This window comes from Macaca thibetana, chromosome 9 (genome assembly GCF_024542745.1).
Source record: "Macaca thibetana thibetana isolate TM-01 chromosome 9, ASM2454274v1, whole genome shotgun sequence".
NCBI classification, from domain to species: Eukaryota; Metazoa; Chordata; class Mammalia; order Primates; family Cercopithecidae; genus Macaca; species Macaca thibetana.
Genome location: NC_065586.1, coordinates 103,798,016 through 103,816,416, shown reverse-complemented (window position 1 = coordinate 103,816,416; position 18,401 = coordinate 103,798,016). Strand labels below are relative to the sequence as shown.

The 18,401-nt window shown below is 36.3% G+C and overlaps 1 long non-coding RNA gene across 4 annotated transcripts in view; it reads right to left on the bottom strand.

Annotated features, from left to right (window-relative positions):
- The window catches only part of LOC126962352 (uncharacterized), a 57,954-nt gene that overhangs the window by 12,150 nt on the left and 27,403 nt on the right, over window positions 1-18,401 (bottom strand). For 3 of the 4 annotated variants that reach the window (XR_007728663.1, XR_007728665.1, XR_007728662.1), the window contains 3 exons: window positions 9,574-9,699; window positions 7,715-7,885; window positions 4,020-4,176 (listed from right to left, as the gene is read on the bottom strand). This is a non-coding gene — a long non-coding RNA (uncharacterized LOC126962352). Of the gene's footprint in view, window positions 1-4,019; window positions 4,177-6,193; window positions 6,311-7,714; window positions 7,886-9,573; window positions 9,700-18,401 lie in introns of all 4 variants that reach the window. The other variant, XR_007728664.1, reaches the window with a different exon arrangement.

Here is an 18,401-nt window from a genome sequence, read left to right as displayed (position 1 = left end):
ATTTATACAACACTAAATTGATCTTTTTAGTGTAAAATTCTCGCTTTAAAAATGTTTTCATTTGGTATTCACTTGCTATTATTTATTTAAGTATAATCTTAGTTACTTCCATGGAATTTCAATTAAGCAATATAATCACTGGACATTAAAAAATCAAAATAATCTACTCCTTTCATTTTTATTTTCTTACAGATTGGCTTTGCTCACTTCTGACTTAGGGAAAGAGCAGGGAAAATGGAAGATTTATATGTCACATATGTTGAACTAAGTTGGTCAATTAATTTACAATTTAGACAAATGAAGGCATGTGTTGTTATAACCAGTTCAAAGATTATAAAATAGGAGTTCAGTGGCATGTTTAATTTTCCAGTGGCCAGGAGCTAGTAGATGATACAGACCACTGAATTTCAAGCCATGCTCTTCTTCCTGTCTTCTCTCAGTGACAATTAAATGCTACTGCTTCTATTGTAACAGCAAAACTTTTAGCTCCTCCACCAACCAAACTTATTTTCCCTTCTTTATTCAGGCAGACCAGCAAATAAACTGCTTTTTGCCTAGTAAAGAAGCCGTTTGCTGAAATTTTTGCTTTCTTCCCAAGCAAAGGAAACAAAGTCATTTCTAACAAAATAATAGCATCCACATTTTCAATTTCTGGGTAGAAACTTTTCCTTTGCTTCATCACTAGGCAAACATGTTTTCCTCATAGATATCAGTGATCTAATTTTGTGGTTGCCTTTATCAGTAACATTGCAAAATCAATATTTATTCCTTCTTTCACTTATTCATCCCTTTGGAGAACTTGGTATAGGCCTGCTGTCTGTTTGTTTTTCAAGATATAGAGGAGCATTAAACCTGTCTTTGTCCTTGAAGTTTCACATTCCATGAAAAAACAGAGAAACCAAAAATTGCAATATGAGGAGACACTTTAAAATCAATGCCTCTGTCTGCTGCAGTCAAGCATGATGAGGGCACAGTAAAAGGGACTCATTGGCAGAAGTGAGAAGAAACATGGGACAGCAATTCTAAACAGCTGGGGTATATATGGGATAGACTCCAGGGGATACAACTGGAGGGAAGAGTAGGGATCACATCATGAAAGCTGAACATCAAAGGTATGGACATTGACCAGTAATCAGTGGGAAATCTTGGAAGGACTTTAACCTTTGTTGCTTGTTTTGAAGTCTCATAATTAGCAGTCAAATAAAATAACAACTTTAGACACTGCCCTGTTTTGACGTCTAAAGGAAAGTCATACTCCTACAATGGGGCGGGGCAATGAATGATTTACTAGAGATATAGGAGTTTGATGATCATGTTTTCAGAGCAATTTTGCATTTATGTCTTACCACAGGCCAGAATTATTTATTTGTTTTTCTTTTCCAGAGTTTCGCTCTATCCCTCAGGCTGGAGTGCAGTAGCGCAATCTCAGCTCACTGCAACCTCTACCTCTTGAGTTTAAGCAATTCTCATGCCTCAGCCTCACTAGTAGCTGAGACTACAGGCGCCCACCACCATGCCCGGCTACATTTTGTATTTTTAGTAGAGACAGGGCTTTGCCATGTTGGCCAGGCTGGTCGCAAACCCCTGACCTCAGGTGATCCGCCCACCGCAGGCTCCCAAAGTGCTGGGATTACAGGCGTGAGCCACCATGCCTGGCCTCAGAATATTTTAAATTGAAATGATGGGAGGAAATCTAGGACAATGTACTACTCTTTAGTGCTTTTCAGAGGTAGTGAATTGGAGTACTGTGTCCTTGTCATTCTGTCCAGCAGGTTGTGTCCTATTCAATTTGAATCTGCATCCATCTAGCTTTAAAGTCTGAGTGCTTAATAATCCTGCAGTTCTGACACGGTTTTTGATACTGTGTGATTTTGTAGGGTTCTTCCTTCCTGGCCTCTATACTCACAGAGTATATGTTTTCATCACCACCATTTTGAAAAATGAAGTCCCTCGGGCTTGTCTGTAATACTAGCTAGACTTCAGAATCACCTGGTAATGGTTAAAAGCCCTGGTGTCCAAGCCAGACACATGGCCAATTAAACAGAATATTTGGAGATGGGACCAAGACATCATTAACTTTGATTATTTTTAATTTCCCAGGTAATCATTATGAGCAGTTAAAACTGAGGACAACTGCTGTGTGATCATCAGCCATGAATCATTTATTTTGTTTTAAATTCATACACTGTGTGTTCACTGTGTACCTGCTAGGCACCTGCTAGCAAAGTGTTATGCAATGAATGGAACAAAAGAAGAAATAATACAGAGTCTCTGTTCTATGGGAGATGACATTTTAGATTAAGGCCCAAGTCAAATTTTTTTGAAAAGGTTAAAGAAAAATCAAAAGATCATAGTAATAAGTTGCCACATATATGCCCCCAGGAAATATACTTTATGGAAAGACTGATCATATATTTAGATTTGCCCAGTGACAGGCATGGCTTATGCCTGTTCCTTACTCTCAAGTTTTCTAGTTTGGATGATAAATTATATGCACACTTTAAATATTAAATAATAAAGCAATGGGAAATCATAGCATGGGCCATAGATAAAGCAGGCATTAATGGGAAGTTGTGGAGGAATTGGATACGAGAGAAACAGAAAGTGCTAGAAGGATATATGTGAGTAAGTGCTCAGCTGATAGTGCTCATGCCTGGTACAAAGGTAGTGAGCGAAAGTTCTGGCCAGCATGAAGGAGATCTAAAGAAATGAATCCATCATCAAATTAGAAGATTGAACACGTTAGAAGGCAAAGATATTTCTGACAGAGATGAGAGGTAAATTTAATGTCAAATACTCATCATTTGAAGGGAGTTTTCCTTACAAGGAGAAAGTTAGCAATCAGCTTTGTCCATGTCTACTCTATTGGAACATGGAGTTTCCACAATTAACCTCTTACTGTTCGCTTTTGCTCAGTTCAGTTCAAACATCATTCTGCTGCCTCAACCTCTCAGCTTGGGTTCCTAATCTTCGATTTCCCTTCTCATCTCTTTTCCTGTCTCCCTTTTCAAGGCTATCTTCTATTCTTTCTAATAATATTAATTTAAATGGTATATTTTTAATGAGATAATCCCTAGTTCCCAAACCAGGTTACCCCTTGAGAGGCCAGCACTGAATAAGTCCTAGGGGTTGGCTTGGATCAGTGTCTATGCAATTTGGGATTTACATAGAGTGACTCTCCATTCTCATTTCCCCTCATGCTTTCCTAATGTGGTTTAAAGTTCTATAACCTTAATTTATGACTAAGTCTCCTTTTCTTTGTAGAGCTTAAGTTACTACTTTGAAAAAAGGCAAGCATTAGAATCACCTTTTATTTTCACAGCAATAAAAACTCATTTTGCACAAACGAAATTGCAGCTCTGGCTTCTGCTTTGATTTTCTTTCCTCTTCCTGCAATAACTATCTTGTGATGAGGCTGTCACTTTCCTCAGTGCCCACAGCCTACTCTGGATTCCTGCCTTGGTTCGCTCAGCATCGATTAGCCCACCAAGGCTTTTAAAGGATTTTTGTATAATAAGATTGTCGTCCCCAAAGTAAAGTGATTTATTGAGAGATTTGCAGGTCCATCACTGACAATGAAATGGCCACATTGGAAATACAGGGTTATCAAGAAGTACCTTGGAGAAAGTTGCTATTCAACAGGCTGAAGAATAGGTAGGTGAGAGAGTAAAATGTATCTACAGGTGACACTTTTTCAAGAGACAATACCTCTCCCTTACAGAGTCAAGACAATCATACGAAGTTAATTAATTCTACTTATAACTATTAAATATCAATAATGTGCCTAGTCTGTGCTCAATCCTAAGCATACAACTAGACCTTTAGTCCCTGTTTTCTTAGACGTAATGGTCTTTCTGCCTCATGTTCTGCACAGAAGCCTATATAGAGTTGTCCAATAAATCATGAAACTAAGAAAATTATTTTCTACTCTGCCACAACACATTTCTCCCCACTGGCCCCATGATGTGAGGCAGCTCAAAGATGCTGTATTCAAAGCACCAGATCTATATTATACTTACATATAGAATCCATTTCCCAGTATCTTCCTCAGCCCGTGTGCATGTGGAGCTGTGTGTTCAAGGACAATTTCCATGTTGACATGTTCAAAGAAGCTGAATAAAGTCATCAACTTCAACCTGAAATTTCTTCTATGATATTTAAGGCAGCTTGAGAACTCTGTAACCAGGTGAAACAAAAAAATAGCTAATGTATCCCCTATCACAAAACCTCTTTCTCAAAAGAGAGTTGTTTCTGAGGTTGGCTAGTCAGGAGTCACTGGAAGATAATTTATCTGATTTCCTCTAAGCCAGTGAGTAAATCATTTGTCTTCAATATGTACATGTGGCCACACTATATTTAGATGGCAGGGTCAGCTCAATCTTGAAACCTGTTTGGAATTATTTTCCCTTTCTCCTCCCTTGCTCCCTCCTTCCCTCCCTCTCAGCCATCTTCCTTTCTTTCCTTTCTTCCTTTCTCCCCTTCTTGCATGCCTTTCATCATCTCTCTGATTTCAGTTTTGTTTGTACTTTAAACCAAACCATTAGCTGAACAAATAATAGGTGAACTAGCAATTATTATGGGTTGCCAATACAGATTCACTAAAACATGAGGCATGAAATGCAAATAAAATATTAAGCAAAGCATGTGAAACTAATTGGTTTACTTCCTGGAAATTCTTCCCAACAGTTGGCTGTCCTTGCATTTTGTTGACACAGAGCTGGGCTTAAAGGCCACTCTTGCATTCTAAGTAACAATTGCATCAATAGCAATTTATTTTCTGTTAACACCTATTAAAATGAACAGCATCACAAAGGTGGAGAGTGTGAAGTGCCCCACGCAATCAGAAATGACAGAAATAATAAAGTGGTAAAGGCATAACCTGTTTATTCAACACATATTTATTGTGCCTCTGTATCTTGGGCAGTTGCCTAAGCTTGGGAGATAGATGTGAGACATCACTCCTGTCTCCTCAAGAAGCTCACAGGCTACATGGGAAGAGAAACATACAGTTACAAAAGTGATATGAGAGGGAAAGAGGGGTGAGGACGGGGATGTAATCTCATCTAAGGAAATTGGAAAAGCTTTCTGGGAAGGAAAGACCTCAGAGCTCAGACCGGAAAGAAGAACGATGACAACCAAGAGGCAACAAAGGGGTGAAGAAGAGAAAGTGTCCTTTGCAGAGACAGAGGCAGAAGAGGTCACAGAGACAGAAGAGATCATGACACAGCAGGAAGCATTAAGTAGTTCAGCATGGCAGGAGCGCAGAGTTCAGGGAGCCGAATGGGAGAGATGTGGCGAGAGATCTGGCTAGAGATGTCAGCAGAGCCAGATGACACAGGCCACTAGAGGAAACTCAATGGGAGCTTACTAGTCACAGAACCACAACACCCTGGTCATAAATATTGATAGTCCCACGGATGGCATCATCAGCATTTATTATATCTAGCAGTGCCCATAGGGCACTTCCCTCAATTGATGGGAGTATGGCATTAGAGGTGAGGGTTGCAGAGGTTGATGATACAAGAGGTGCTTTTTACCCAAAACTGTGGGGTTTCATGGCTGTAAAATCAAGAGATAAGCCAGAGAGTGGATCTGATCAGGGAATTATACAACATGGGGTGCTGGATTCAATTAACATTTTAGAGGACACTCCTGGACAATTTTTGACCCATGGGTTAGTGTCTGTGACTCACAATTAGGTCTTCTGCCTTAGAATGACCTGCTAAATGTCAAAAGTTGAAGAGTGAAGGAGACCCTTACACCCCTTAATATTACTTCGTCACATCCTAGAACAGATTTCCCAATATTGTTTCACTTGGACTCTACCCTTTCTATCCACCTTGACTTTCATTTGATTGGCACAGAAACTTACAGATATGTTATTTCCTTATTCTCTATATCCTTCTGTGGGTAAACACTATGTTCTTACACAGAAGAGACTGAGCGATACTTCCTTCCTAGAATGTTTCTACCCAGAATGGAAAACTAAATCAATAGCTCTAGTCTTTCCAGCCTGAAAAAGTACTAAATTATGAGCAGGGATACATCTGGCTTGAGTTTAAGGTCCATTCTACATGTATGCCTGACAAGTCATGGCTGGCAATGGGACAGTCCACCAATTACATATTTGTGTATGGGCCCAAGTTACATCACAAGAGAGAACTCATATTTATGGAGAGGGAGTTGGACTTACAAATAAGTCTCATTCTCAGGGAAGAAGGTTAATTCTGAGGAGAGCATAGTTTTTGCTAGGTAGTTTCCCCCAGTCCAGCCTTCATGGACTCATATCTGGGTCCTGAAGAGAGATGTGCTTTAAGCAAAAATAAAAAGATTTGCTTACATTAAATGGTTTGTAAAACATTGGAGAATAAAGTTAGATCCTACTTGACAATCAAGTGGCAAAATTAACACAAATAAAATCCCTGCAGCCAGGACTCAACCTGCTTTAAGACTTCCAGGGTTTCAGGGGCTCCAAGATTGCAGTAGATCACACGTGGGCAGCATAGCCTGACAGGACAAGCCACGCTGTCTGTGACATGAGTTGTAGGAAGAGATCATTAGAGGGTGTTGGAAGCTATGAGCCTAATATACAAAATTGTCCTTGGGGAGAGAGGGGTTTGCACTTAAGCAACTTCTTGGGCATCAGAAATTCAGGTGGAAGATCTGTTGTGGAGTATTTGTTAAAGGGCATGTGAGGCCCCTGATGGGGACTACACTGTATAAATGAATAAAACTTTGAAGGATACCAAGAGATATAAATGAATAAAACTTTGTTTATATCTTTGGGTGGAAACAAGAGGCAGAAAAAATCCTATTGGTTATTATACCTGTTATGTTATTCTTAACTCTATCCTGGTACAAACAAAAGAAACATAGTTTTTACGTATCAGAACTATTGAATCCTAAGAAAATCACTGAAATAAAAAAATGTGCAAGATTTCAAGACAGAATTTAGGTTAGAAATATGTTTCTGTTTCTCTATTTTTGGGGAAAAATAATCATGTTTCAGAAAGTCATGTACTTCTATGCCCCATATATAAACATTTATTCATAAAAACACAAAATATGAGTTAGATATGAAAAGTGCTCTCGGACAAGAGGGTATGATATTGGTTTGAGGAAATTAGCAGCACTCCAATAACCACTTAGGGAATGACCCTAATTTTTGAAAGAATCAAATATTCTCCCAAAATATCTAGTACCAAAAATAGGGTAAATTGTTTAATGAAAAGCATAAGTAAGATTAATGCCATACTCAAAATATGGAAAGACCAATGAATTATTGGTGATTAGGAAGTAATCAGGCTTCAGACTGCTTCTTTGTTTTCCTCCTAGTTTTATTCAATTTTCATGATACATTTAGAATTGTTTAATGGCTTTTTAAAATTTTTTAATTTTAATTTTTTTGAAACAGGGTCTCGCTCATGTTGCCCTGGATGGAGTGCAGTAGCACAATGAGAGTTCACTGCAGCCTCAAACTCCTGGGCTCAAGTGATTCTCTTGCTTCAGCCTACTGAGCAGCTGGGACTACAGGCACACATCACCATGCCCAGCTGTTTGTTTGTTTGTTGTTTGTTTTGTAGAGACAGGATTTCACTATGTTGCCCAGATTTGTCTTAAACTCCTAGGCTCCAGCAATATGCCTGCCTTGGAATCTCAAAGTGATAGAATTACAGGAGTGAACTACTATGCTTGGCTTGATTAATGAGCTTACATTCTGATGTCTTCCTTTGTCTGGAGACACGAAGGCAGGCAACCATATGAAGTTTTCAGTTTTTTTTTATTATTCATTCATTAAGAATGTATTTATTGAGAGCCCAGTAGGGTCCATGTAGCAGGACAGGTACAGATACAAAGAGTAAACATGGCCTGAATTCTTAGTTTCCTAAAATATAGAAGGAGGATAAAGGGAATTATTAAAATTGTAAAAGAACACGAAATTATTATATTACAGATCTGGTGAGTTGATGAATTATAAATACACTCAATTTTAACTATAATAATGTATTATCCTGGAGGGATTTCACTGTGTAGTGTAAGGAGAACTATTTGGAATATTGGGTATTCCCTATGCTTTGAAAATTTTATAGAATCTTAAAATTTAAAGGGTTATGAAACATCATCCAGCTTAACTGTATTTGTAACTGATTTTAGGACATATTTAAATGGGCTTTTTTGTTATTGTTATTTTCTTGTGTTGAGTATATTTACTTTTTAGATTTTTTAGTCCAATATTAATTTCTGAGAAGTGAATAGAGAAAGCCTGAAGATATTACTTAAATAGATGCACATATGTCTGAAAATATACTTTCCATCTAAGAGTTGTAGGTGAAAATTTGTTTGGGAAAAGGATATTTATATAAAATCAAAAATATCTCCCCACAAATTATTTATTAAACAAAATACAGAAACATATGAACTTTGAAATGGAAAAATGTGGAAACTATGCGAACCAGTTTATCAAAGTTAACATCACCAACAATGGGACAACTCAGTATAAGATGCTTCCTGATAGAGAAGGATAATCACTACCAACATGATTCTATGGCCCAAGGTACATAATATGAATGTACTTATGGCTGAATTATCAGAAAAACTCAAATGGATAGACATTCTACAGAATAAGTGGACTATTCACTTCAAAAAATGTCAAGTGTGTGAAAGCTGAGTGTAATGTGAAATATTTCCAGAATATAGAAGACTAAAGAGCCATATCAACTAATAGCTATGTGTGATACTGACTTATATGTTGAACCTGGAAACAAACATATAGAAAAAGTTATTAAAAATATTATTGTAGGCCTGGTGCTATGGCTCACACCTGTAATCCCAGAACTTTGGGAGGCCGAGGCAGGCGAATCACGAAGTCAGGAGATAGAGACCATCCTGGTTAACATGGTGAAACCCTGTCTCTCCTAAAAATACAAAAAATTAGCCAGGTGCTGTGGCAGGCACCTGTAGTCCCAGCTACTGGGGAGCCTGCAACAGGAGAATGGTGTGAACCCGGGAAGGGGAGCTTGCAGTGACCTGAGATCATGCCGCTGCACTCCAGCCTGGGCGACAGTGAAACTCCGTCTCAAAAAAAAAAAAAAAAAAAAAAAAAAAAAAAAAAAAAATTGTAAAACTTGCTTGGAGACATTTAAATATGAACTATGTATTACAGATGATTATTAAATGCTATTATCTTTTTGTGATTTTGCTAATTCCACTTTAGTTATATGATATGACTTTGTTTTTAAGAAATATACACTGAGACATTTAAGGGTGAAAGAGTATGTGTCCAACTTCCTGTTCCGTATTTCAGAAAAGAAAGTATGTGTGCATGTGTGTGTATTATAAATGTGTAGATAAAAAGACAGAACCAGAGAGACAGAGAATGATGAAACAAACACATCAAAATGTTAATATTTGATAAATATGGTTAAAGTGTATATGATATTTTATTTTTTATACTTCTTGTTAAGATTTTGTAAGTTTAAAAATATGTCAAAATAAAAGGTCTCAAAATAAAAAGGCCACATTCAACCCATTAAAAAAATATCAGGAAGTCAGTTTTCTCTAAATATTTATTACCTGTACTCAGTTCTCCCAGAAACTGTGCCAAGATCTTGACTCCCTCTGTTTGTTAGTTAGTCAAATTCTCTGTCACAGTGTTGGCTTGATGTCTCAGAATCCTTTGACTTTTCTGTAAGAATGTTTCTGGAAAAACACGTTTAATTAGTATGTCCAGTAGCTTTCTGACATGGTTATATACATTCATTTATTTGTCCACAGAACTTCCTACAGTTCTTGGTCTATATCTTTCTGCCCTAATGCATATCTTTACTGTAGAATATAATAAGACAATATGTAAAGAATATAAAACGACCTGACAACACTTGAGTGTACAGCATCATTTTAAGTAACGTTTTACCTTGATTTGGAATTTTGCTTGTCTACCTTCAGTATACAGTACATGAAAACTCTGGTATGTCATGCTAAATATATTTTATGATTTAATAAATTTGAAATAATATGTTAGATGCAAAATAACTTCCTACTAAACTAAAGAGAGTTATTTTTATTTTTCTAGTTTTCATTTTATCAATTTAGCACAAAGCTAATCTTAGGTATACTGGATGAGACACTAAATTCATTGTGCTGCTCTTCTTCGTCTCCTAAGCCTTAACTATATAGACCATATTTTCTACAACAAAATCTATGCTATTTTGTGTGATTTTCCTCCCAGATTGATAAATATATTTAAATAAAAATTTATAAAAATGACAATCTATTTAAATATTTAAACACTTGTGGAAATATAGTAATTGAAATTACCTTAAATTGGGTTTTCCTTAAGAGTTAATTATTTAGTATAAGCATGGTATATTTCCTTGAAGTTTTTTTCTTTGCATGTATGCTGTAAATATACTTAGCCAACACCATAGTTGAAGAGACTCAATTAACACATGTAAGACAACAGGAGGAATGTAAGATGATTATATCCACAGTAACTGGCAAAATGTATAGTCTTGACACCAGTTCCCTAAGCATGGATTTTCATTACCCTGTGTAGAATTCTTATCCCAAATTAAGATGCGTTTCATTTTACCTTTACTTTGGTCAAGTATGCAGCTTTTATTAGATTCTCAATGGAATTCACAAATAAAAATATTTCAATAAAACTGACAGACTAGTTTCCTCATTTTAAAATTAGCTTTCTTGAAATAAAAAATGGATATAATAAAATACACTCATTTAAAATATACAATATGTTGACTTTTGAGTGGTATATACAACTGTGAAACCATCATCATAGTTGTACACATCACACAACATATTCATTACCCCAAAAATGTCTCTTTACACCCCTTTACCCCTAACCTCAGGCAACCATTGATCTCCTTTGCATCACCATACATATATTTTCTTTTTCCAGAATTTATGCAAACTCTGTTGGTACTACTGTGTGTGTGTGTGTGTCTGTGTGTGTGTGTGTCTGTAATTTTAAGGAATTGACACATAATTGTAGAGTCTGGCAAGACAAAAATCTGCAAGGTGGGCTGGCAGTGCAAAGATCCACGGAAGGGCCGATATTGTTGTTACAGTCCAAAGTCAGTCTGCCGGCAGAATTTCTTCTTCCTCTAAAAAGATCACCTTTTCTTTTCTTTTTTTTGTTTTTTGGAGACGGAGTCTCACTCTGTTGCCCAGGCTGGAGCACAGTGGTACGATCTCGGCTCACTGCAAGCTCCGCCCCACCGGCTTCAGGCCCTTCTCCCACCTCAGCCTCCCGAGTAACTGTGCTTGGCTTCTTTCACTCGACGTAACAATTTTGAGATTAATTCCTCTTATTGACTTTACAGATAGTCCATTAATATTTATTAGTGAATGTTATTCCATGGTACAATTTTTCCACATATTGTTTATTCATTCACTTCTTAATGAGCAACTTGGATTATTTGTGGGTTTGGTTATTGAGAATATAGGTGGTATGAACATTCCTATACAAACACTACTTGAGTAAAAACAGAATTGCAATGGCTGTTATATAATAGGTGCATTTTTATTTTATTTATTTATTTATGTATTTTAAGACGGATTCTTGCTCTGTCGCCCAGGCTGGAGTGCAGTGGCGCTATCTCAGCTCACTGCAAGCCCCGCCTCCCGGGTTCACGCCCTTCTCCTGCCTCAGCCTCCCGAGTAGCTGGAACTACAGGCTCCCGCCACTAAACCCGCCTAATATTTTGTATTTTTTAGTAGAGACGGGGTTTCACCGTGTTAGCCAGGATGGTCTGGATCTCCTGACCTCGCGATCCACCCGCCTTGGCCTCCCAAAGTGCTGGGATTACAGTATAATAGGTGCATTTTTAGTTTTTGAAGATGATAACTAAGACTTTTCAGAATCACTCCTATCATTTTACTTTTCTTTTAATAGTTTATAAGAGTTTCGGTTGCTCTACATCCTTGCCAAAATGTCATATTAATGACTAATTTTCACCATTCTAATATTTGTATGGTGATATTTCATTTTGATTTTACTTCTATTAATCTGATAATTTATGAGGTTGAGCATTTTTAAGAGCTTATTGCTCATTCTACATTAGTTTTTGTAAAGTACCTGTTTAAATATGTGTCCATTGTTAAATTAGCTTGTTTTTCTTATCATTGGGTTGAAGGAGGATTTTATATAAATATTAATATGCATATTTGTTGAGATGTATGTATTGCAAATAATTTATTGTATTCTATGGCTTGTTTTTCTATTTTATTAAGGGCTTTTAGAAATTATTTTATTAAGATATAATTCAAATACTATACAATTTGCTCATTGTATTAGTAAGGTTCCTCCAGAAAAATAGAAGCTATAGCGTCGTGTGTGTGTGTGTGTGTGTGTGTGTGCGTGTGTGTAATTTTAAGGAATTGACTCACACAATTGTAGAGTCTGGCGAGACAAAAATCTGCAAGGTGGGCTGGCAGTGCAAAGATCCACGGAACAGCCAATATTGTTGTTATAGCCCAAAGTCAGTCTGCTTGCAGAATTTCTTCTTCCTGGAGACGGAGTCTCGCTCTGTCGTCCAGGCTGGAGTACAGTGGTGTGATCTCGGCTCACTGCAATCTCCGCCCCCCAGGTTCACGCCATTCTCCTGCCTCAGCCTCCTGAGTAGCTGGGACTACAGGCGCCCGCCACCATGCTCTACAACTAATTTTTTGTATTTTTAGTAGAGACAGGGTTTCACTGTGTTAGCCAGGATGGTCTCGATCTGACCTCGTGATCCCCCCACCTTGACCTCCCAACGTGCTGGGATGACAGGGGTGAGCCCCCGCGCCTGGCCGAGATCAGTTTTTCTTTAAGACCTTCAACTGATTAGTTAAAGCCCACTCACATTAAGGATTAAAGGTAATTCACTTTATTCGAAGTCTACTGACTTAACTGTTAATCTTATCTAAAAATACCTTCACAACAACATCCAGACATGTTTAACTAAATATCTGGGTCCAATGGCGTAACCAAATTGACATACGTAATTAATCATCTAGTCCATTTGAAATGTGCTATTCAAGGTTTTAAATATATATTTAATAAGTTTTACAACCATCATTACAATCGATTTTACAAAATTTTATTTCATAATCCCCAAAAGAGACCCACCACCCACCAACAGCCATTCACTGTTTCTCTGGGTCATCCATCTGCCCAGCCCTAAGCAACCATTAATATCTCTGGTTCTGTAGATTTGCCTATTCTGAAATACTTGTATAAATATAATAATGTAATTTGGAGTCTTTTGTGCCTAGTTTCTTTCACCTCACATCGTCTTTTCAAGGACCATTCATGTTTTAGCATGTATATTTTATTTATTTTTATTCCTGAACATTATTGCATTGTATGGACATATTTCATTTATCCATTCATCGGTTGATAGATGTTATTACCTCTTTATGGCTATTATAAATAGCACTGCTATGATAATGTGTATACAAGTTTGTGTGGGCATGTGTTTTTGTTCTCTTGGGTATTTACTGAAGGAGTGGAATTGCTGGCCCATATGATAACTATGTTGAACTTCCTAGGGAACTGCCAGACTAGGTCCAAAGTGTCTGCCCCATTTTACATTCCCACCAGCTATGTACAAGGGTTTCAATTTCTCTACATACTCATGTTGTTTTTTATCTTGCTTATTACTCTTGCTATTATCTGTATTTTTGGTATAATTGTGTTAGTGAGTATGATGTAATATCCAGTTTGGGTTTTGATTTGCATTTCCTTGATTACTAATGATATTTAGCATCCTTTCATGTGCTTATCAGCCAATTGTATCTTCTCCAGAAAAATGTCTATTCAATTTTCTGTGTTCATTTTATAATCAATTCATGTGTCTTTTTATTATTGAATTATGTGTCATAGGTGTCATTTATTCCTTGAATATTAATACAATTTGCCAGTGAAAATACCATAACCATTAGTAATTTTTTCAGTTTTTATTACATCTTGTGTTGACCTTAGTGAGTAACATTATTCAAAGAATTTGCCTGAATCATTGTCTTTAAAATATTTGGCATAAAGGTTTTAATAATTTTTTTTCATTTTTTAACGTCTCTAAGGTATGCATTGTTAACATTTCTTTTAGTCTTGATGATAGTATTTTTGTTCTCTCTCTTTTTTCAGTAGTCTATCTACAGATTTATTACTTTTGTTTATCTTTCCAAGTAATGAGGTTTTGTTTTTGATAATTTTCTGTATTTCTGATTTTATTAATTTCTGCTTAACTTTTTGACAAATTTTACATTTATTTTGCTCATTATTTTATGACTTCTTAAGATGAAACCTTATGTCATTAATTTTAGGTCTTTTTACTTTTCTAACATGAACATTTTTAGTCATAAATTTACCTGTTAGCCAACTCACAGAGATTTTGTTGAATTTTTCATTAGTATCCAATTAAAATATTTTCCTGTGGTTTTTTCTCATATCTTCTTCATTCCATAGTCTTCAAAAATGTGTTATCTAATTTTTAAATATGCTTCCCCAGATTTTTTCATTGTTAATATATTTTATGTAAATCTACTATGATCAGATAACATATTCTGAATGATTTGAATCTTTAAATTTATTTAAAACATATGGCTTATTTGGGTGAATATATATGGGGAATTCCATATCATGTTTAGTTTGACATTATGTGTAGGGTTCTATAAATGTCAATTAGGCAAACAAATTCAGTAAATATATAGGATTTAGCAAAGTTGTAGGATACAAAATTAATATACAAAAGTCAGTAGTATTTCTGTATGCTAGCATCAATCTGAAGATGTAATTAAGAAATCAACCTCATTTACAATATGTACAAAACATCTAGAAACAAATTTAACCAGAATAAAAGATCTCCATAAAGAAAACTATAAATATGAATGAAAGAAATTCAAGACAATGAAAGATCTCTAGAAAAAAACTATAAAGTATAAATGAAAGAAATTAAACAGAATATACAAAAAGTGAAAAGATATGCTCACGAATTTTAAAAAGTAATATTATTAAAATCTCTACACTAACCAAAGTTGCCTACAAATTCAATGCAATCCCTATCAAAATACCAATGACATTCTTTGCAGAATTTAAAATAAATTCTAAAATGCGTATGGAACTACAAAAGACCCTGCATAGCCAAAGCAATCCTGAGCCAAAAACAACACAGCCGAAGTATTGGACTAATTTCAAATTACACTCTGAAGCTATACTAACCAAAACAGCATTCTATTGTCATAAAAACAGACGAAAAGACCAGCAGAACAGAATAGAGAACCCATAAATAAATTTACATATTAGCAGCAGATTAATGTTTGAGAAAGGGGCAAAGCAATACACTGGGGAAAAGACAACCTCTTTAATAAATGGTCCTGGGAAAACTGGATATCTATATATAAAAGAACAAAGCTAAAACCTCATCTTTCACCATATACAAAAACCAACTTAAAATGGACTAAACATTTAAATGCAAGGCTTAAATGATGAAACTACAGAAGCAAATATTGAGAAAATACTATGGGATGTTGGCCTTGGCAAAGATTTTTTGTGCTCAAAAGTACTGGCATTAAAAGCAGAAATAGACAAATTACATCAAGCTAAAACACTTCCGCACAGCAAAGAAAACAATGAAAAAAGTTAAGAGACAACTTACAAAATGGGAGAAAATACTTGCAAGGTATGCATTCAACAGGGGATTAATAACCAAAATATATAAGGAGCTCAATAGCAAAAAAAAAAAAAAAAAAAAAGTACAATTTAACATTGGGGAAATGACCTGAATAGACATTTCTCAAAAGAAGACATACTAATGGCCACAAGATGTGAAAAAAAAATTTAAAAAGCTCAACATTACTAATCAACAGGAAAATGTAAATTAAAACCACAATAAGATTTCATCTCACTCGGGTGAGGATGGCTATTATCAAAAAGACAGAAGAGACAGGGCACGGTGGCTCACACCTGTAATCCCAGCACTTTGGGAGGCCAAGGAGGGTGGATTACAAGGTCATGAGATCAAGACCATCCTGGCTAACAGGGTGAAAACATGTCTCTACTAAAAATACAAAAAGTTAGCCAGGCCTTAGTGGCAGGCACCTGTAGTTTCAGCTACTCGGGAGGCTGAGGCAGGAGAAGGGCGTGAATCCGGGAGGCGGAGCTTGCAGTGAGCCGAGATCATGCCACTACACTCCAGCCTGGGCGACAGAGCAAGAATCCGTCTCAACAACAACAACAAAAAAGGCCGGGCACGGTGGCTCATGCCTGTAATCCCAGCACTTTGGGAGGCCCAGACAGGCGGATCACGAGGTGAGCAGATTGAGACCATCCTGGCTAACACGGTGAAACCCCGTCTCTACTAAAAATACAAAAAATTAGCCGACTGACCCGAGTTAGAGCCACTGCAGTCCAGCCTGGGTGACAGAGCGAGACTCCGTCTCAAAAAAATAAAAAAATAAAAAATAAAGGCAGAAGATAAAAAAAAATGCTGGCAAGAATGCACAGAGAGGGAAACGTTCATATGCTGCTGGCAGGAATGTAAAGTAGTATAGCCATTACAGAAAATAGTACGGAGGTTTCTCAAGTAACTAAAAATGAAACTACTATATGATCCAGCAATTCCACTGCTGGGTATTTGTCCAAAAGAAAGGAAATCAGTATGTTGAAGAGATGTCTACACTCCATGTTTATTGCAGCACTATTCACTATAGTCAAGATATGGAATCAAGTTAAGTGTCCCTCAACAGATGAATGGATAAAGATAATATGGTATATATACACAATAGGATATTATTCAGCCATTAAAAAGAATGAAATCTCGTCATTTGCAGCAACACACATGGAACCTTAGGTCATTGTGTTAAGTGAAATAAGCCAGGCACAGAAAGACAAATTTCACATGTTCTTACTCATATGTGAGAGTTAAAAACATGGATCTCATGGAGGAAGAGAGTAGAATAGTAGTTACCAAAGGCTGGGAGGAGAAGAGGGGGATAAAGAGAACTTGGATAAAAATACAATTAAATAGAAAGAATAAGTTTTAGTATTCAGTAGCGTAATAGAAAATTTTCAGTTAATAATTTATTGTATAATTTAAAATAACTAGAAGACAGGATTTATAATGTCCTCAACAAAAAGAAAAGATAAATATTAGAGGTGATGAATGTCCCAATTACCCTCATGTGATCAATACACACTATATACAGATATCAAAATACCATAGGTGTACCCCCCAAATTTGTATAACTCATATACCAATTTTTAAAAATTTTTTGGCAAAATAAAAATTAATGCCAATTCTCAAACACTTTGAAAGAATTCAGGAAACAATTCCAAACTTATTTTATGAGGCCAGCAATATTCTAATACCAAAGTCATGCAAAGATACCCCAAGAAAATAGAACTACAGATCAGTAACCCTGAAACATGTAGTTGCAAAAATTCTCAGCAAAATGCTAGTAAACCAAATCAAGCAATACGTTAAAAGGAACATACATCCCATGGCCAAATGGCATTTACTCCAGAGATACTAGGAACGCACAGTAAAGAGACTTTGTAATATAACAATACTTTTACTGTAGTTCAGATTCCATGTGGAGATCGAAGATGAGTCACCTCTCATCTAGACAGAGCAGCTAGGGTGTAGGTGATTTTGCCACTGCTCAGGCACAGTAAATATTGGGAAAATCACTGTCAAGGATGTCGAAAACCACCGCTTTTAATGCCCTGCTTGCTTTCTCCTTCCTCTTGCACGTGTTCCTGTAGGGAAGTGCCACACACATCTTGGTGGGCCTATCAATCAAGAAGCCTGGCCCATCATGGACACAGTGATTGGTTCAGAAACTTGTACATCACTTAGAAGAGCATAATCAGGGTTATTATCTTCATGGTTTTCTGATGGACACCTTTTTGCCTTTTAGAGCATGAGTTGTAAGATACTGGATTTGGAATTTCTAGCAGTTATCTTTCCCACTGTGTAGAAAAGTTTATCAAAATCAGAAGAGAATAAAGCTGATATGCAGAGAGGAGCAGAAATAATTAGGACAAGGACAGAGATTACATAGATAGATGGATGGATAGATAGATAGATAGATAGATAGATAGATAGATAGATAGATGATTGATGATAGATGATTGACAGATGATTAGATAGATAGATAGATGATTGACAGATAGATAGATGATAGATAGATAATTGATAGATAGATAGATAAATAGATAGATAGATAGATAAAACAACAGATAAAACGGATAGTCCTGCTTGTATCAAGCCCATATATAAAACCGTGCCTGAAAACAGATTCACCCTTGGACTATAAAATAAGGAGCTAATGAATTCTTGTTTTTTATTAGACTACCTTGAATCAGGTATCAGTCATTTGGAACAAAAAGAGGCCTAATA